The sequence below is a fragment of the Cetorhinus maximus genome, chromosome 11, assembly GCF_964194155.1.
Source record: "Cetorhinus maximus chromosome 11, sCetMax3.hap1.1, whole genome shotgun sequence".
NCBI classification, from domain to species: Eukaryota; Metazoa; Chordata; class Chondrichthyes; order Lamniformes; family Cetorhinidae; genus Cetorhinus; species Cetorhinus maximus.
The window spans coordinates 61,769,167-61,790,939 of NC_135889.1; the positions used below are offsets into that span (position 1 = coordinate 61,769,167).

A 21,773-nucleotide genomic window follows, 5' to 3' on the forward strand; every position below is an offset into this window, starting at 1 on the left:
CAAGGGTGCTGAGGGAAGTGAGTTGCAGAGGCACTAGTGATAATCTTCCAGTCTTCCTTAGACACAGGGGAGGTGCCAGAGGACTGGAGAAATGTGAATGTTACACCCTTGTTCAAAAAGCGGTGCAAGGATAAAGCCGGCAACTACAGACCAGTCAGTTTGACCTCAGTGGTAGGGAAACTTCTGGAAACTATAGTATGGTATAAAAACAATAATCACTTAGACAAGTACAGGATAATTAAGGAAAGCCAGCATGGATTCACCAAGGGAAAATCATGTTAAACTAACTTGGAGTTTTGAGGAGGCAACAGAGAAGGTTGATAAAGGAAACACTGTTGGTGGTGTAAAAGGATTTTCAAAAAGGTATTTGATACAATGCCACACAGACCGGTGGACAAAACGTTAGGTTATGGAATAAAAGGGAAAGTAGGTACTTAGATAATAAATTGGCCGAGTGACAGGAAACAGAGAGTAGAGTAGTGATAAATGGTTGTTTTTAAGATTGGAGGAAGGCTTGTAATGGAGGTCCCCAGTGGTCAGTGTTGGGACCCTTGCTCTTCTAGATTTAGACTGCGGTATACAGGGCATGATCTCAAAATTTGCAGTTGATATGAAGGTTGGAAATGTTGTTAATTGTGATGGGAATAGGCTTGCACACGAACAGGGGAGACACCTCATCCTGAGTGAGACACAGCCAGAGTGAGTGTGGCAATTTGGTGCACAGTGGGAATTCGATGCATAGGGGAAGAGGCGCTCTTTGCATTCTTCCTTTGCTATCCAACTTCTTAAATCTTCAGAGAGTGGTCTTGCCCTGCTGCAGCAGTAGAGACTACAAGGGAAAGGAGTGACTGGAAAGTAGTGGGTAAGGTTGGGTAAGTATTTACTACTTTTATCGCTTATAGTTTAAGGTCTTTTTGTGGTTTATAGTTTATATATTCTGTAGTAGTGAGGATCAGGAAAGAAGGGCCCTAGAGCAATTGACTTAAAAGGTTTAATTTAAAGGGATAAGTCATGGGAGGAGAGCTCAAAGACGCGGTGTGCTCCTTGTGCTCCATGTGGGAAGCTGGGAACATTTCCAGTGCCTGGAACCAGCAAGTGTGCAGGAAGTGTGTCCAGCTGCAGCTCCTGGAAGCTCGGGTTTCAGAGCTGGAACACCGGCTGGGGACACTGTGGAGCATCCGCGAGTCTGAGAGCATCGTGGATAGCACGTTTAGAGAGGTGGTCACACCGCAGCTGAAGGGACTTAAGGAAGGGAATGGGTAACCACCAGGCAGTCTAAGAGAAACTGGCAGGTAGTTCAGGAGTCCCCTGGGGTCCCGCTCGCAAATCGGTATTCTGTTTTGGAGGCTGATGAGAGTGCTGGTTCCTCCAGGGACAGAGCCAAGCTTCTGGCACCACAAGCAGCCTGTCTGTACAGGAGGGGAGGAAGAGAGGAAGAGCAATAGTAATAGGGGATTCTATGGTCACGGGAACAGATGGGCGCTACTGTGGCCGTCAACGTGACTCCAGGATGGTGTGTTGCCTCCCTGGTGCCAGGGTCCAGGATGTTACTGAACAGCTGCAGGGTATCCTGAAGGGGGAGGGTGATAAGGCAGAGTCATGGTGCATGTTGGTACCAATGACATAGGTAGAAAGAGGGATGAGGTCTTGCATCAAGAATTCAGGGAGTTAGGCAATGGACTAAAAAACAAGACCTCTTGGGTTGTAATCTCTGGATCACTCCTGGTGCCATGTGCTAGCGAGCTCAGAAATAGGAGAATAGCACAGATGAATACGTGGTTTAAGAGTTGGTGCAGGAGGGAGGGTTTTAGATTCCTGGATCACTGGGACCATTTCTGGGGAAGGTGGGACCTGTACAAGCGGGATGGTCTACATCTGAACCAGAGTGGGACTAACATCCTTGCGGGCGGGTTTGCTAGTGCTGTTGGGAGGAGTTTAAACTAATTCAGCAGTGGGAGGGGACACAGAATGTTAGCAGAATAGGGACACATCATAATACAGTAAAACAATCAAGTCAGAGGGAGTACAGCTGCATTAAGTTTCAAGGGAGTAAGGCAAGGCTGAATGGCCTCTACTTTAATGCCAGGAGTATTACAGATAAAACGGATGAGTTAAGGGTGAGGATTGATATGTGGAATTGTGATATAGTAGCCATCACTAAGACGTGGTTGAGGGAGGGGCAGGATTGGCAGCTCAACATTCTGGGATATAGAATCTTCAGGCGAGACAGGGGAGGGGGTAAAAGAGGAGGAGGCGTTGCATTATTAGTTAAGGAGTCCATTACTGCAGTAAGGAGAGATGGTATCTTGGAGGGGGCATCGAATGAAGCTTTGTGGGCAGAGCTTAGGAATAAAAAAGGGGCAGCCACATTGTTGGGTGTTTATTATTGACCCCCAGATAGTCAGCAGAAAATTGAGGAGCAAATATGTGCACAATTTGTGGAGGTGTGTAAAAACAATAATGGTAGGGTAATTATGTTAGGTGATTTCAACTTTACCAACATTAATTGGGATATACATAGTGTTAAGGGCTTGGATAGAGTGGATTTCTTGAAATGTGTACAGGTCAATATGTAGAGGGTCCAACAAGGGACGGCACAGCACTGGACCTAATTCTGAGGAATGAAGCCGGACAGGTGGCTGAGTTGGTGGTGGGCGAGCATTTTAGTGATAGCGGCCACAACATGGTACAATTTAAAACAAAAACAGAATTACCTGGAAAAACTCAGCAGGTCTGGCAGCATCGGCGGAGAAGAAATCAGTTAACGTTTCGAGCCTTCATGGCCCTTCGGCAGAACTGATAGTTAGAAGAAGGGAGAAATATAAATTGGTTTTGGAGGGGAGGGGGGGGGTGGGGGGGGAGAGAGAGAGAGAGAGAGAGAGACATTGAGAGTGTGGTGATTGTGGAGATGAGCAGATAATCAAAAGATGTCACAGACAAAAGGGTCAAAGAGGTGTTTTGTCTGAGAAAAGTGCTAATTAAGAATGGAGGACAGGATATTCAAAGTACAGCTCTAGTGGGGGTGGGGTGGAAAGGCTAACAAGGTTTTAGTTTTAGATTTAAAAATAATGGAAATAGGTGGGGAAAGAAGAATCTATATAAATTATTGAAAAAAAAGCCGGGGGGGTGGGGGGTGGGGGGAAGAAACGGGGTGGAGGAAGAAACGGGGTGGGGATGGGGGGAGGGGGAGTTTAAGATCTAAAGTTGTTGAATTCAATATTCAGCCCGGAAGGCTGTAAAGTGCCTAGTCGGAAGATGAGGTGCTGTTCCTCCAGTTTGCGTTGGGCTTCACTGGAACAATGCAGCAAGCCAAGGACAGACATGTGGGCAAGAGAACAGGGTGGAGTGTTAAAATGGCAAGCGACAGGGAGGTTTGGGTCTTTCTTGCGGACAGACCGCAGGTGTTCCGCAAAACGGTCGCCCAGTTTGCGTTTGGTCTCTCCAATGTAGAGGAGACCGCATTGGGAGCAACGAATGCAGTAGACTAAGTTAGGGGAAATGCAAGTGAAATGCTGCTTCACTTGAAAGGAGTGTTTGGGCCCTTGGACGGTGAGGAGAGAGGAAGTGAAGGGGCAGGTGTTGCATCTTCTGCGTGGGCATGGGGAGGTGCCATAAGTGGGGGTTGAGGAGTAGGGGGTGATGGAGGAGTGGATCAGGGTGTCCCGGAGGGAACGATCCCTACGGAATGCCGTCAGGGGGGGGTGAAGGGAAGATGTGTTTGGTGGTGGCATCATGCTGGAGTTGGCGGAAATGGCGGAGGATGATCCTTTGAATGCGGAGGCTGGTGGGGTGATAAGTGAGGACAAGGGGGACCCTATCATGTTTCTGGGAAGGAGGAGAAGGCGTGAGGGAGGATGCGCGGGATATGGGCCAGACACGGTTGAGGGCCGTTCGGCAGCACCGAAGTAATCATCGATGTACCGGAGAAAGAGTTGTGGGAGGGGGCTGGAGTAGGACTGGAACAAGGAATGTTCCACATACCCCATAAAGAGACAGGCATAGCTGGGGCCCATGCTGCTTCATGCTCTCGTCGGGACCTGGAAAAATTTATTAATTTTGCTTCCAATCTCCACCCCTCCATCATCTTCACATGGTCCATCTCTGACACTTCTCTTCCCTTCCTTGACCTCTCTGTCTCAATTTCTGATGATAGACTGTCCACCAATATCCATTACAAGCCTACCGACTCCCACAGCTACCTCGACTACAGCTCCTCACACCCCGCTTCTTGTAAAGACTCCATCCCATTCTCTCAGTTCCTTCGCCTCCGTCGCATCTGTTCTAATGACGCTACCTTCAAAAACAGCTCCTCTGACATGTCCTCCTTCTTCCTTAACCGAGGTTTTCCATCCACGGTCGTTGACAGGGCCCTCAACCGTGTCCGGCCCATATCCCACGCATCCTCCCTCACGCCTTCTCCTCCTTCCCAGAAACATGATAGGGTCCCCCTTGTCCTCACTTATCACCCCACCAGCCTCCGCATTCAAAGGATCATCCTCCGCCATTTCCGCCAACTCCAGCATGATGCCACCACCAAACACATCTTCCCTTCACCCCCCCGACGGCATTCCGTAGGGATCGTTCCCTCCGGGACACCCTGATCCACTCCTCCATCACCCCCTACTCCTCAACCCCCACTTATGGCACCTCCCCATGCCCACGCAGAAGATGCAACACCTGCCCCTTCACTTCCTCTCTCCTCACCGTCCAAGGGCCCAAACACTCCTTTCAAGTGAAGCAGCATTTCACTTGCATTTCCCCTAACTTAGTCTACTGCATTCGTTGCTCCCAATGCGGTCTCCTCTACATTGGAGAGACCAAACGCAAACTGGGCGACCGTTTTGCGGAACACCTGCGGCCTGTCCGCAAGAAAGACCCAAACCTCCCTGTCGCTTGCCATTTTAACACTCCACCCTGTTCTCTTGCCCACATGTCTGTCCTTGGCTTGCTGCATTGTTCCAGTGAAGCCCAACGCAAACTGGAGGAACAGCACCTCATCTTCCGACTAGGCACTTTACAGCCTTCCGGGCTGAATATTGAATTCAACAACTTTAGATCTTAAACTCCCCCTCCCCCCATCCCCACCCCGTTTCTTCCTCCACCCCGTTTCTTCCCCCCACCCCCCACCCCCCCGGCTTTTTTTTCAATAATTTATATAGATTCTTCTTTCCCCACCTATTTCCATTATTTTTAAATCTAAAACTAAAACCTTGTTAGCCTTTCCACCCCACCCCCACTAGAGCTGTACTTTGAATATCCTGTCTTCCATTCTTAATTAGCACTTTTCTCAGACAAAACACCTCTTTGACCCTTTTGTCTGTGACATCTTTTGATTATCTGCTCATCTCCACAATCACCATACCCTCAATGTCTCTCTCTCTCTCCCCACCCCCCCCACCCCCAAACCAATTTATATTTCTCCCTTCTTCTATCAGTTCTGCCGAAGGGCCATGAAGGCTCGAAACGTTAACTGATTTCTTCTCCGCCGATGCTGCCAGACCTGCTGAGTTTTTCCAGGTAATTCTGTTTTTGTTTTGGATTTCCAGCATCCGCAGTAGCTTTTAGCTTTTTGTTTTTATCATTATGGTACAATTTAAGTTTGTTATGGACAAAGAAATAGACAAGTTGCAAAAGAATGTTTTTGATTGGAGGAGAGCGGATTTTAGTAAAATAAGGCAGTGTCCGGCAAGGTAGACTGGGAACAGTTACTTGTGGGGAAATCTACAGAGGAACAGTGGGGGGTGTTCAAAAAGGAAATGGGGAGGGTACAGGCTCAACACGTTCCCTCTAGGGTGATAGGAAGGAGTAACAAGCCCAGAGAACCATGGATAACCAGAGATATTCAGGATACGATGAGAAGGAAAAGAGAGGCTTTTAGCAGGTACAAGGGAAGCAAATCAGCGGAGGCATTAGTGGAGTACAGAAAGTGCGGGGTGGAGCTTAAGAAAGCAATTAGGAGAGCAAAGCTCACGAGAATGATCCCAGGAATGAAAGGCTTAACATATGAGGAACGTTTGAGGACTCTGGGTCTATACTCAATGGAGTTTAGAAGGATGAGGGGGGATCTGATTAAAACTTACAGAATACTGAAAGGCTTGGATAGAGTGGACGTGGGGAAGATGTTTCCATTAGTAGGAGAGACTAGGATCCGAGGGCACAGCCTCAGAGTAAAGGGAAGACCTTTTAGAACAGAGATGAGGAGAAACTTCTTTAGCCAGAAAGTAGTGAATCTATGGAATTCACTGCCACGGAAGGCTGTGGAGGCCAGGTCATTGAGTGTATTTAAGACTGAGATAGGTAGGTTCTTGATTGGTATGGGGATCAAAGGTTACGGGGAGAAGGCGGGAGAATGGGGTTGAGAAACTTATCAGTCATGATTGAATGGTGGAGCAGACTCGATGGGCCGGATGGCCTAATTTCTGCTCCTATGACTTATGGTCTTATATGAGAAAGCTCTGGCTGGTAAAATTGGGAAAATCCCAAGATATTCTATAAATATATCAATGGGAAGAGGATAACCAGGGAAAGAGTAGGGCCCATTAGGGACCAAGGGGGCAATCTATGGGTGGAGCCAGAGGACATCGGTAGAGTGTTGAACGAATACTTCACATCCGTCTTCACCCAAGAGAACAAGGATGGAGGTATCAAACTCAGAGAGAGAGACTGCGAGGTTCTTGAGCAAATTGATATAGGGAGTGGCAAGGTATTGGAGGTGTTGACAGGCTTAATAGTGGACAAATCTCCAGGTCCAGATGATTTGTGTCCCAGGCTGCTGAGGGAGGCAAGGGAGGAGATCGCAGGGGCTCTGACCCAAATTTTTAATTCCTCTCTGGCCACGGGGGAGGTGCCAGGGGACTGGAGAACAGCTAATGTGGTTCCACTATTTAAGAAGGGTTGTAGAGAAAAGCCAGGGAACTATAGGCCAGTGAGTCTCACGTCAGTGGTGGGGAAACTATTGGACAAAATTCTGAAGGAGAGAATCTATCTCCACTTGGAGAGGCAAGATTTAATCAGGGATAATCAGCATAGCTTTGTCCGAGGGAGGTCACGCCTAACAAATTTGATTGAATTTTTTGAGGAGCTGACCAGGTATGTAGATGAGGGTAGTGCAGTTGATGTAGTTTATATGGATTCCAGCAAAGCCTTTGACAAGGTCCCACATGGGAGACTTATAAAGAAGGCAAATGCACATGGGATACAGGGTAATTTGATAAGGTGGATTCAAAATTGGCTTAGTTGTAGGAGTCAGAGGGTGATGACAGAAGGATGCTTTAGTGACTAGAAGCCAGTGTCAAGTGGCGTATCACAAGGATCTGTGCTGGGTCCCCTATCATTTGTCATTTATATAAATGACATAGATGACTGGATGAGCACTTGGCACGTCTTAACACTTAAGGCTATGGGCCAAGTGCTGGTAAATGGGATTAGGTAGGTAGGTCAGGTGTTTCTCATGTGTTGGTACAGACTTGATGGGCCGAAGGGCCTCTTCTGCACTGTGTGATTCTGTGACATAGACATGTTGGTGGATTGGGCAGACAAGTGACAGATGGAAGGTCAATGCAGAGAAGTGTAAGGTGATTTGTTTTGTCAAGAAAGATATGGTGAGACAGTATAAAATAAAGGGAAAGCCTGTAAAGGAGGTACAGGAGCAGAGAGACCTCGGTTTATATGTATATAGGTCATTGAAGATGGCAGGGCATGTTGAGAGAGCAGTTAATAAAGCATATATTATCTTAGGCTTTATTAATAGGGGCATTGAGTATAAGAGTAAGGAGCTCATGTTGAACTTGTATAAGACACTCGTTAAGCCTCCATTTGGAGTACTGCTTCCAGTTCTGGGCGTCATACTTGAGGAAGGACGTGAAGGCATTGCAGAGGGTAGAGAGGAGATTCACAAGAACGATTCCTGGGATAAAGAACTGCAGCTATGAGGATAGACCGGAGAGGTTGGGACTGTTTTCCTTGGAGAAAAGGCGGCTGAGAGAAGACTTGATAGAGGTATTCAAGATCCTGAGGGGTATGGACAGGGTAAATAGTGAGAAACTGTTCCCACTCAAGAGAACATCAAGAACTAGAGAACACAGATGCAAAATGATCGGCAAAAGGAGTAAATGTGATGCGAGGAAATATTTTTTCACCCAGAGGGTGGTTGGAGTCTGGAACTAGCTACCTGAAAGGGTGGTGGAGGCAGGTTGGATCGAGGTATTCAAAAGGGAATTGGATTTCTGCCTGAAAAGAGAAGGTGCAAGGTTACGGGGATAAGGCAGGGGAGTGGGACAAGGTGGAATGGTCTTTCCAGTGCAGACTCGATAGTCTGAATGGCCTCCTTCTGTACTGTAAAGATACTGTGATACCAGATGTGAGAAATGTCTCCTATAGCACAGCCAGGAAAGAGCCTGAGGTAAATGAGTTAAACAGAGGTGACTTTAACCACCAACAACCAAGCAAGGCCACTCGACCCAGCAGGCAGTTGGTCTACTTGCAGGAGCCTCCTGAGATCAGACAGCCTTTCTGGAGAAGCAGAGCCTTCTCATTCACTGCCCTTCAGATAAATCCAGGAAATTTATTCTTGGAAGTCTGGTCTCCCAACAGGCCCATGCAACATCCTGTGGCAGGACATCCTAATGTTGCTTGTCTTCTTCATCATCAAATGAGTAGCAAGAATAACACTCAACATAAGCTGTGCACTGAGAATGTGCAAAATGGATAATGTAGAAAAACAACAAAATATGAGGCAAACACGTGGAATTTTTAAAAAAAATGAAATAATGAACATGATCTGAGTACTTGCAAGTGAATGTCCCTTTAAATATCACTTCCAAAAGACCCTTTGGACACCAATCTTGTTAGGTTTTATTTAGTGGATTCACTGCTAAACAGGATTTATAATCTTGCAATTTAAAAATCACATGGGGTCCTAACAACATCATCATAGAGGCGCTCACCTTCTTTGGCAGGTGCCTAAAGGAACTGCCCAGGATAACACCCAGCAGGAACCAAGTATCAAGTCTCCTGATGTAATTTTAATTCCACTGCCACCATTTCCTCTGCATGGGTGGAGTTAAAATCACCCCTTTAATTTTGGATTATTATAGGAAGAAACACATCATATAGCAGTGCAACAGAAAAAAAAAAGGCAGCAGTGAACCAAGTGAATAGTAACAGCTGGGATTTATGTCCAAAACAAGACACATCAAGCTAGGCAAAGACTGCACTGTAACTAGAGGTGATGTTGCAAGTGAAACAAGAAAAATTGAACCATCAAGAGAACAAAATTAATCTGACCAGTTTATGCCAAGATGAAAAGCAAAAAGAATCTAAACTTACATGTGCCCGGCACAGGATAGAGCACCAAGTTGAAAATGGTTCAAACTAATTTACCTTAAGAGAAAAAACATCTATTGCAAATGTCAAATCATTGAACTGAGTTCACTGTCATAATTTATTTACAGGTGGGAAAAATTCTGAGTTTAAATGACAAACTACTCAAATTTGACTTTTACTTATGACCTCATCCAAACACTAACTGGACGACTGCCGTATAATTCACTTAGCCATATCAATTATTCTTTTTAATACAAAGTTTTCATCTCACACAGTCCCTTCATTTCCCATTTTATGTAGCAAAAAAAAAAGGCAGCCTTTTTTGGTTGATGGAATACAAGACATTTATCTGATGGAATATAACACATATTAAAGTCAGTGTTCAATAAAAAAAATGATAAATATTTTGTCACTTTAGTTTTTTTGTAACTTAACATACCTTTACTTAACAAAAGCAATGTTTGAGCTAGAACTAGTTTAAAAATACAAGATTAAAACATACCTTTAATATAGGTAAGGAGTTAGTCAGTGGGGCGAGAAATAGCACCCATAATAGAGGAAGGATCTGATGCAGCAATGAGAATGATAGAAGAAGATTTGGAGAAAATAGTTAAGAACACTGGCAGTACTTGCAAGCCAGCATGCTGCTTTGTTTTTCAGCTCAAAGCTCAAATGCAATTCACCACATGCTACTTAGAGCTTGGAATTTTCCGCCTCCAATTATAGTGCAATCACTATGAAATATAGTACCATCATCATTCAACTAATTTTCCATATTGACATTTTCATGCTGGGTAAATACGGTTAATTCTTAGGTGATGTTGATGAGATTACCTAGTAAGCAGTTGGGGGTTTCTTATAGCTGCATTATACTAATCACAATACACCAGACAAAAAGGTACACGCCTCAGTTCATTTAAGATTTAATTTACTTATGGAATCTGGTTCTCTGCCATTGCTTCTTGGTTTATAAATGTCTTACAGAGACAATGGAAACAATATTTGAGGTACCAGAGGCACTGCTGCAATTTTGTTTCTACTTCACATCAGCAAGAGTGTCAAATATCTTCTATCGCACCCTATCAGGTGCTACTGCATACAGGGCAGGGCTGAAAAACACAAGTTACATGAAAAGACCCTTACAAGATAGAGACTTCCATATCCTTTCTGTCATCCAGTTTTTCTTTAAAATGTCTGTCTGCTTTGCATCCCATATCCAAAGAGGAAACCTCTGAATTTCCTGCTCCTTGTGAGGCCATTTCCTGCTTGTCATTCCATTGTAATTTGCTGCTACCACAGCACACCAGAAACTGGGTAATTGTGGATTCATTGAAATGTCTTAACGGCACAAACTCGTAATTAATGCCATTAAATAAAATTGAAGTTATTTGCAGAATCCATTATTGCTACAGTTAATGAAAATAAAATGGAGCTTTCAGTGTTTCTACTGTACAGTTATTTACAAAGTAAAACCTTTGTTGTCTTTGTGCGCTTGTCCAGCCTAGCTGGTTTTCCTTTAACTTTTTATATATATTTGCATATTTAATGCACGTATGCAATTCTTATCAAAATGGTCATCTTTAAAATTTGTTCTTGTCCTTGCTGTGGTGAAAAGATAATTAAGTAGTTAAGAAATCTCAGCATTTATTAACCAAGATTAGCACATTCTGTTGTAAAAGCTCTATCCTAACATTGCTGTAACTCAGTGCTTGAAAACACTGCCCCTTTAAAGGAAACGATAAACTAATGCTGTTCTTCTAGTCTCCTTCCATCAAGAGGGCACGTCTGGAGGAATTACTGGGTTTGTGCTTCCATATTTCACAAAGGCAATCATTTAAAGAAAAAATAATACTGGAGGTTCTTTGAGGATGAAACCAAGGCCCAGGATATTGCAGCATTAACAGCTCCATTATCCTTAGCCACTGTTGGGGCTTCGGTGGGCCACCTGCTCCAAATATTTAAATAATCCCTTCCTAGAAACTTAGTAAAGGAGTCAGCAGCGTGTGAATCGATGGTCTCGAGTTCTATTCAACTGCATTGCCACCAGACACAACAGGACTTCAAGATTTCAAAGCTTAAATTGAAAAATTGTAAATTACTTAGACAAGAAATAGTACAGCAAGTGATGAAAGGATACGACTGCCTTTATACTGAAACTATTGCTTAAGAACAATAACTTGCACTTATATATCACCTTCAATGTAGTAAGATGTTCCAAGGCACATTACAGTATTATCAAACAAAATTTAATGCAAGCCACACATGACGACAAGGGTGGGTGACCAAAAGCATGGTCAAGCAGGTAGGTTTTTACGAAGTGTCATGAAAGGAGAGAAAGTCAAAGAGGTTCAGGGAGAAAATTTCAGAGATTAAGGGATCTGAAAAATTGGCTACCAACAGTGCAGCGATTAAAATGTGGGGTGTGCTAGAGGCTAGAATTGGAGGAGCACTGAGCTTGGAGGAGGTTATAGATAGGGAGGGGAGGGAAAGGGCAAGGCCATAGAGGGATTTGAAAACAGGGATAATTTAAGACCAACACATCTACTATCTCATTAGCCACCTATTTCAAGACCCTAGGATGAAGTCCATCAGAATGCAGACAAGTCGAGAAGGGATGGTGTACCATGATCATAGTCACACAGGATGTCAATTTTGACATTGATGGGAACCATTTCAGTCCTGTGGCAGGGGCCAGAAATCTTATTGGTGGGATTCAAACATGGAATTCCAGAAAAGATGATCATGGATTTGGGAGGCAATAACATGTTTAAAGATTTGAGAAGAAAGATTCAGCTATTTATGGTGCTATTTAAAAAACAGTTTCAGTCTTTGTATGCTTAACTGTTGAACTTTGAAGAACACAATATAAATATTACCCAAATAATATTTTGAGCCTGCAGAACTTCAAATGAGATATTTCAAATGCGATGTTGGCAGAAAATGTGGAAGCTGTTGAAGACTGGATATCCTGAACCAGAACAGTCCTTCTAGAGGACTGTGTGTTTAAAACGATACAAATAGATTGTTAGTTTCCTGATTTAGTAGACTGTTAAAATAATTTTAGCTCCAAAGGCTCCAGTAGTGAGATCCCTTCCAAGAAATGTCACAGTGCTAAAATATTACTGTACTTACATCCGATTGATAGGAAGACCTCAAATAAATCAGTTTCTGCCAAAGCAAAAGTCCAAGTATGCAATGCATACTGTCTTTTAGTCTTAATCTGAGGAAGTGACCCAGATCAAAATGTAACTGCACACAGAATTAATTACCAGCACAAGAGAGTCAGACTCACCCAAGTAAAATAGCAAATAAGAATATGGCTATGGTTATTGGTTTTTGAACATACAAATTAGGAGGAGTAGACCGTTTGGCCCCTCGAGCCTGCTCCACCATTCAATAAGATCATGGCTGATCTGATTGCAGCCTTAGCTTCACATTTCACCTACCCCCGATAACCTTTGACTACTCTGTTAGTCAAGGATTTATCTACTTTTTTTTTTAAGAAACATTCATTGACCCTGCCTTCATCGCGCTCCGAAGGACAGAGTTCCAAGATTCTCAACCCTCAAAATTTTTTTTCTCGTCTATGTCTTAAATGGGAGACCGGTTGTGTCCCCTAGTTCTAATTTTGATGCACCACAGGTTCTACTAAAACAAGAGTAATAATCTGATGAGTTTGCAACTTCCCTCCAAAATATATGGTGGGGAAAAGATAAAATAGTGCAGCAGTGTTAAAGGACAAATTTCAAGACAAATCACTGCGAGTATTATTTTCCTCTAGAAAGATAAAAACTCAATTTCTGCTACAACTGAAAAGAAAACTAGGAAATATTCATGTATACTAGTTGATCTCAGTGTGTTTTACAGCAACCAAGATCTCCATCGTTTGTTGTCTTATTTCTCGTTCTTGCGGTTTCCCTCTGGGGGCCTTTGTATCCCACGCTTCCCCCATCATCTGTATCCTAGATGCTTTCCAACAGTTAGGGGAGTAAGACTCTCTCTTTCCCTTAGTGCCTTTATTCTACAAGTCTTCCTATTTGTCTCTCTCTTCTCTCAAGTCCTCTCCCAAGGAAGAAGGGGAGTGAAAGGAGAAAGAAAGAAAGATATCTATTGGTGCACTCATGAGCCACAGCATTATGTGTGGCTGAAAAGAAAAATACTCGACCGTAAGTATCAGAAATGAAGAGAAGTGGTTTCCAGTGTTGGGTCCTAAGTGGGTTACCTAACTCATAGGTTTGTTATAAAATTAAATTCGAGGTTAATTCTCATTACAACACTCACTTGTGCCTTTTCTGCTATTTATCATATAAGCATATAAATAGAAGCAGTGATGAGGCATTCTTCAAAAATTCAATCCTTCTGCTCTAGGTTTATTGTAAAATTGAATTCAATGGCTGCCTCTTACATTTTTCAACATTACAGGTCAGGGGAATGGGGTAGTCAGATAAGAACTAAAAGACAGAAAAAATACAGGCCCAGTTTTCTTCTAGCTAGCAATTCAGAATGGGAGAGTTAGCACAAATCTGTGAAATTTTTAAATATTAAAATTCTGCAATGTGATCTAACGGACTTTCAGCAAGATGAAAAATTACCAGAGGATTTGCTAAGCAACCAATTCAGAGTTGGGTCAGCGAGGGCACAAAAGTAGATAGGCAAGGATGTTTCTGAGCAGGGATGGCTTTTCCTTCTTAGATAAAAACTGAGTTGCTGCAATAATGTTATATTCCTAGTTCAGATTGATGCTTTGTTCAGTAAAAGATAGAAGATCAATGACTACTGTCAATCATAATTTACGGCAATTAGCAGTTCATTTTCTTCAGCTTCCCACCACAGTCCGACTGATTTTCCGGCCCCTCCCATCTTCTGGTCCCACTGAAGTCAATGGACTTTTGGTTGTCTCACCACATCCGCTGCGCTGGAGCCAGAAAATCCTGGCCTGTATTTGAACTGTTACGTCAACCATTTTTGTCTTCAAGACACCTCAATAGCAATCAGACTAAAACATCAACATTTATTAGGTCAAAGACGAGTCTGGTGAGGATAATTGGTTGGAACAGAGTTTCAGATAAATCAAGTCAAACATTTAGACTGAACTCTAGCCTTCCTAGTTCACAAATTACCACAGGACCACAGAACAGTAATTCTGAGAAACATAGGAACAACAGTAAGCCGTTTAAACCTCTAACTTGAATATTGAACAAATATTCAGAAGGTAACTGCGGCTATTGATGTCAGCAGGCACTTACAGCGGACTAGTAATGCCGAAAGGGGACAGAATTGTATGGGCTTTTTAAATACTTATTATCAACCACAATAAACAGCTTTGCAGACACAATGTGAATTTAAGCACACAAATGTAAGAGAAAATAACACTATTTAAATGTATGTACGATTTATTGGCCAGCAGTACATTAAAATGTTCACTCACAAAATATGCACTAGGTCAGAAAGTTTTAATAGTTGACTACTAATAGTTCAATAACTATACTACACAAAAAATCCTGTATCCTTAAGAAACACGCATTCATTAGCACAGTGCTGGTATACTCATCTCTGTATTTATAATGCTACCATTCTATATTAAAACAGATAGGTTTGAGAGGCTTGAGTATTCAAGCCTTTCATCTTTTACATAACTGCCAAAAATATTCATGATGGTAAGAGTAAAATGTGTAGAGGATGGGAAAGACAAAATTCATTACAATTTGCATTTATATATTGACTTTAAACATATGTCCCAAAGTGCTCCACAAAAAGTGCAAATCAGACAAAAATAGACATCAAGTGAAAAGGGGAGATATTAGGAGGCCAAAGAGGTGGATTTTTGGGAGAATCTTAAGAAGGAGAGGGAGGTGAATGCAGAGACATTTAGGAAGGGAATTCCTGCTGTAGAACCTAAATGGCTGGAAGCCATCAATGATAGGCAAAGAGAGAGGCAAAGGAAATGGCCCATTCACAATTGATTGTTTTAAAACAATTATTTAGTCCTATTTTAGTGCACGCTTAATTTTTGATCCATTATTCTGTTCAAGGGAAAACTGAAAGTACTGTCATAGAATCTGTTTAGTCTCTGACTAAATTTGAAGCAGAAATGAAGGTATCACAAGTGTCAATAAAAACAAGGAATTGTAGAGCAACAGTTCTCTACTGAATCTAAATGATCAGGAACAGAGAAATATGTATCAAAATAAAAATAATTCTCGTAAGCAAAAGTTGGAAAAGCACCCCGAAGGAGATGGTAAAGTTAAAGAGGTATATATGTTATTTGCTAGCTTGCATTAGGTTTATACCCATCTTTCTTTCTACAAGTCGAAGATTTAAACAAAACGCAGGTGCCTTTGTATCGACAGAGGAGCAACAGATCTTGGAACATAAACTTAACTCTCAAATTGGTACAAAAATTCGAAAATCCATTTTATAATATGTCAATTTGATATCTATATTTTACAACAAAGCCAAAACGGTGACTTGAAGTTTAAATTTAGCTAAACTATTGGTACACTATGTAATGGCAACTTCTTTCCTATAAACTGCAAAAGTAACTTTGTCAGTTATACTGTGGGTTACAATTCAAAATATAAAGAAACCTGCAAGACAATCCAGTCTATAGCAAGATTGAGACCATTCTAATTCACACCTCAAAAGCACTGCATAACATTTCCAGGGAGACCAGTGAGATTCAAATATTCTGTTTGGGATGTTTGCTTTGACAACTTTGAATAACAAAAGATCACAACATCTAAAAGTAACATGCTTTCTGTAAATGGAAATATTAATGATTGGTAATTTTAAACTAAAGCAGTTGCAAGTACTTATTGTAACTGTAGCTATTCCTTAACACTACTTATAACAAAAGCCATTAAAGCAATTACTACAATTTGGATAAGATTTCATTGTTACTATACTAATGCAATAATAAAACACTTAAAACTAACCGAAGAAATTTGCGTGTCTTAACACAATGTAGCAGCAGTAGCCCAAGAATGCATAGCTTCTTTATTCCATTATAACGGCAAACATCAGATTCCTTCTTCCTCTTGTTCTAACACCCTCTGAACCTACCTACTTTTAAAAAGTCTACATGAAAGGAAGTTTATTTTGGCAATTATTTCAGGAAATGAGTAGCTTTTTGTAGCATTAGGACTGCTAACAAAGTGTAACCTCCCAGTATTTTCACTCCCTTCCTGCCTGGATTTGAACAGTCTGGCATTACAATAGGATGTAAGCCTACAGCAGCAATGAGTTTTCATTAGCAGTGACCTGTGACCAAAGTACTGACCAAGACATTTAAGAGCAACCCATCCTGTCTTGGTCAACAGAATTTAATATTGCAGCAAGCTTAATCATTTCGTTTGATTATTTAAAACATGTCCTTATATTTGAATGCAATCAGATCAGTGTTTATATTTTGTTACCCTAGGCCAGTTTTCTCCACTGTCCTCCTTTTCAACCTCCCATCCTCCACCTTACCTTATGATACGCCAAACTTGGTTGCCTACATCCTACCCTTACTAAGCCCAGTTCCTCCACCATTCCTATCCTCACTGACTTCAATAAAATTCTTGTTCTTGGATGGATTCCTCCATCGCATCACCCCACTGTCTCAGCAGCCCCTCCCCATACCCTTTGCATAGAATATTACAGCACAGAAACGTGTTGTTCAGCCCTACAGGCCTATGCTCCACACAAGTCACCCCCATCTTACTTCATCGTGCCTGTAGTATAAGGGTACCTGGGATAGCAAGGGTTTATGTGAGACTGGGAAACAGTGATGTAAAGATACATATGACCTGAGACTAGGGCCAGTTGTGAATTGGGCAAAGACCTGTGTAGAAGCAAACATGCGTTAGTTCATTACTATGGTACATATGCAGGAATAGCCCAAGCTATCTGTTATCAATGAACAGTTAATGTTCAGCCATACAAGACTTAGAACCTCTGAGACCTACTGAACACACATGGTAGAAGCTAATGGAAAAACCCAGAATCTCAGAGGAGCTGGAGCAGAAATTCAAAAGTTGGAAAATTAAAGGAGCAGCATCCTGACCTGACTGAAAGCAGCTGAAGTGAAGACGCGGAGGGAGATCGTCTGAAAGGAGCTCCATTGCAGAACTGGAAGCAGAAAGGCAGAAGAATAAACTCCACTGCTCTTGTGGAGGTCCATTATGAATGCCCGCAGAGTGCAGAGTCAAAGGGCACAGCAGGGGTGAGCAAAAAATTCAGTTCTAAGCCGGGCCTAGTTTAAAAAGCTTCAGTGCTGTGAAGAAAAAGTCAGAGCAGCCCAGTTCCAAAATCACCATGGCCAGCCTGATCTCAGAACTGGTGCCTGCCACGTGCCGACTGAGCTTGCTGTAAAAACAGAAAAGTGAAGGTTTAAAAACTTTAGCCAAGCCAGGAATCGATTGTAAAACACCTAAAAACCCTTCGATATCACAGGGGAGGCTCAAATCGTTGAGCTAACCTATCGCTGCGCAAAACTAAAGGCAAAGTGGCCGGGACCGCCATAGCCACAGGAGCCCACCAAAATGTGAAAAGACTCTTTGAAAAATGGTTACTGTAGTACCATCTTTGAAACCTGCATTTAAAGTTGTACCCACCTGAACTGTAAAGCAACCATGGATAACAAATTAACCTTACCAGATTAATTTGGACTGATCCAAGGGTCAGACCAAACACAAAATTGAGGACTTTGGTGGAAAAGATTCTGAAATACATGATAGCTTCAGGACTAGATAAAAAGGCAGAAGCTGAACGAGTGAATACACGACCTTATTCAGGAGGTCCAATAGCCGATGATGTTATTGCGAGGCAAGGAATAAATGAACCCTCAGATAAATTTAAAGTTCTAAAATCATTTGATACATATTTTAAAATCGAAGAAGCAACAAACATTGAAAGAAAGTGAAATTCAACAAACATGTCCAACAGTCTGGAGACTCTTATAAAGTGAATTATACAGATTAATTCACTTTATAACAGTCTGGAGACTCTTATAAAGTGAATTATACAGATTGGCTGAACACTGACTATAGTGACTTTAAATCAGAACTCATAAGAGACAGAATTGTTGTCAGAGTGGCTGACAATGCCCTTTCAGACAGTCTTAAATCTGTCAACAGCACCAATCCATTTTGAATGGTGAAAACAAGCCATGGTCCAGAGCAACCCCAATGGTCCAGCTAGTAAAGCAACAAAGGAGCAGAAAGACTCCAGGCCAAGGAAGGTAATATCCAAACCAACCACCATGTCCAGCGATCTCAGCGCAGTGTTTCAATTGCAACCACCTGGAACGCTTCAGAAAGTTATGCAAAGCGAAGACACTCAGGTGGGCAGAGGATCCCAAGACAATCCATGAGATGGAGATACCACACACCAGGAAGAGACCCAACCATGCTTCTTGGGTGAGATCAAAGATCCTGGATTCTCTTTTTGGAATGCAGACATCTCAGTAAACTGTCACCTCACCAACTTCAAATTGGACATAGGAGCCAGTGTTACAGTCCTCTTAGACAAGTAACAGTGGCTGAGAGACCACTTGCTATGAATGACAGATACACCACTCTTCGGGCCTTGAGGAATCAGATTTCTGGTCATAGGCATGATCCTAGAGCCACTAAGGTATGGCAACAAGCAAATATTTGAAGTCATGTACATTATCCAAAACCAATCTTTTTCTCTCGAGCACAGCTGCCTGTATAACCATTAACCTTCTTAAAATGGCAGAAACAACTTCTGCCATCAATACACAGAACTGCAAGTTCCTGACAGGCCCACTAATAAAAGGGACTCTCGACTGAGACTTCAGCTCTGAATTGTCTTCGCTCTTCGCAGAGCCAATTGTCCAATTTCTTTACAGCCAGCAGGCCAGCCAAACCTTCAGATAATTATCACTGTACAGAGTGGAAGACACACAGGAAAAATACCAGTAACAGAAGAATGAGCCCCAACCCCAGGCTCCAACGGTTGCTGTCACACTGCCTGTAAACTCCAAAGCACAGACTCTGCAACCTCCAGCCAACACAAAAAATGCAAGACGATGTCGAAGCAAGGAATAGTGACCATCAACTGACCAGAGCACACCTTCGTGAAGCACGGACACACACGGAAGAGAGTCACAATTAAAAGCCAAACTGCAAGCTGGGGAACATCCAAATGACAGAGACACACCTTCAGCTCCCACAAAGATCATGGCAGACCACACGGAGAAAAGAGAAACTGTATTCGCACCACAAAGGAACGGAGTGACTATTCTCTCTGGAGAGAACAGGACAAACCAGTGGTCTCCCAGCACAGTAGATGGGGAGTTGGCAAAGTGATGTTCAGCTCCCAAGGAGCAGAAAAAGCGTATCAGAAGACAACAACCAAGTGCCAGAAACAGTCTATAGCACAGTCTCTGAATCAACAAAGGTTGCCTAAATCAGCGTCAACTACTCCTCTGAATGTGACCAGAATGAGATCTGGAAGAATTGTCAAGCATCCAGACCATCTGAGTTCATGAAAGGGAGCATGGTTGTAATGTAAATACATTGAGTAAAGACTTGGAGGGAAGTGTAGTATAAAGGTATCTGGCATAGCAAGGGTTAATGTGGGACTGGGAAGCACTACTGCCCAGTGTGATGTAAAGAGAGACATGACCCAAGACTAGGGTCAGTTGTAGACTGGATAGAGACCAGTGTAGAAGCAAGCATGGAGTTAGCTCATAATTATGTACATATATACAGGGTAAAGCCTAAGCTATGTGTTATCAATAAACACTTAATGTTCATGCAAGACTCAGAACTTCATGAGACCTACTGAACATACAACAGCACCTTATCAACATACCCTTCAATGATTATAACACTTTTAAGTATCAACTCCTCCCATAAAGTGCAGGGGCATCAACCATTTTGGCTCTACTCTGCAATTTCCTCCCCAAACTCCACTGCCTCTCCATTTCTTTCTCGACTTTTAAAAACTATCAAAACTCATTTTGTGCCAACCTTTGATCACTCCTCCTCCTTCTTGCACCATGATTTAATGCCCATTCACTTAATACATTTCCTTCTTTCCCTTCTTTCATCCACTACCCCACCCCAGCCTGCCAGCCAATAAAGCACCAAGACATTTTCTACATTAAATGGGACTTGATAAATGCAAGTTTTAGATGTTAATACAGTGCCCTCTCCAGTCTTGAAATCCAAAATCCAGGAACCACCAGTTGTCTGGAACAATTTTTTTCAAGCAGGTCCTGCAACTGTGGTGCTGCAACCAAATCTCCACCCACCATGGATTTGGGCAAGTGCAGTTTGATCATATTGAAGATGGGGGTCCCAGAGATAGCTTTTGGGGTCTCAAGCTCTGCTCCTCGGAGGCAGCAATGGTGACTGTGGAGAGGAGGAGACACGACTCAATCCAGAGGGTCTTGTGGGACAGTCCTGGACACACTAGATTGATCCTGCCAAACAGCAAAGGGCAGACTTTGAGTCCAAAATGTTTAACGTTAGGAAACACTTATCACTGAATACTGAGCAGGCCCAGGATGTTTGTGCACCGGCTTGGCGCAGGCAGAGGCAGGCAAGTGACTAACTGATGTGTCCAGAGTGTGGAAAAAGCCAGGAGGTCATGTGATTGAGCTGAGGTGGTGAGTGACAACTTTTCTGTATTTCTGCTCCGGTGTACCTATTGTACAGGCTCCTTATCTCAGGCTGGTGCAGGCACTGCTAACTCAACCAAAAATGGGCAAGAGGGGTTGATTAATGTGGGATCGTGTCGTAACTCTAGTTTTGAGACATTTTATTTCTCAGGCACATATTTAAAACTGGTTCATACACTTGTGGTCTGGCATTCTCATGTTATTCTATAATCCAGAAATGCTTTGGTCCCAAGTGCTCCAGAGAAGAGAGGTTACAGTGTATTTTGGCAAGCTCAGAATGCTCAGAATAGATTTGTAACCTGAAAACAAATGTCATAGTTGGATAAATAAATTATGCAATACTGCATGGCATCAAGAATTGCAATGCACACTTAATTTAGATCTGATTTATTATAGATTAATGTTAAAAGATAATTAACCCTCAGCAGCTGACCAGCCACATCATAAATTGTTAGTGAATACAAAAAATGCTTGCTGAGAAGAAAATAAAATTGTGGGTACATTATTTTACCCTATTTTGATCAAATTTGCTTTGGCATTTGTACCATTTAATATTTGGCTAACTATTCCAACTAAAATATTTCTGCTGACATTCAAATAATAGAGGGGAACTTATTCTCACCACTCCACCCCAACCAGCCTCCAAAAGCTTCTCCTCTCATGGAGGGAGGTCACGAAGGTTGAAATATAACACCAATATATTTTAGGTTCCTGCCTTTTCCTCAGTTACAATTATTCTGTCAGGGAAGCTTAAAATTCTGGTAACAAAGATACAGAATTACTGCAGTACGAGATCAATAACCATTGCAATTGA

The 21,773-nt window shown here is 42.5% G+C and overlaps 1 protein-coding gene across 6 annotated transcripts in view; it reads right to left on the reverse strand.

The window, feature by feature from the left end:
- rapgef4a (Rap guanine nucleotide exchange factor 4a) overlaps positions 1–21,773 on the reverse strand; it is a 346,899-nt gene that overhangs the window by 219,807 nt on the left and 105,319 nt on the right. For 2 of the 6 annotated variants that reach the window (XM_078552094.1, XM_078552092.1), the window contains exon 1: positions 16,260–16,384. The exons of the other annotated variants lie outside the window; for them this stretch is intronic. The gene's annotated coding sequence lies outside the window, so the exon portion shown is untranslated. Of the gene's footprint in view, positions 1–16,259; positions 16,385–21,773 lie in introns of those variants that run through there. 6 annotated transcript variants of the gene reach the window in all.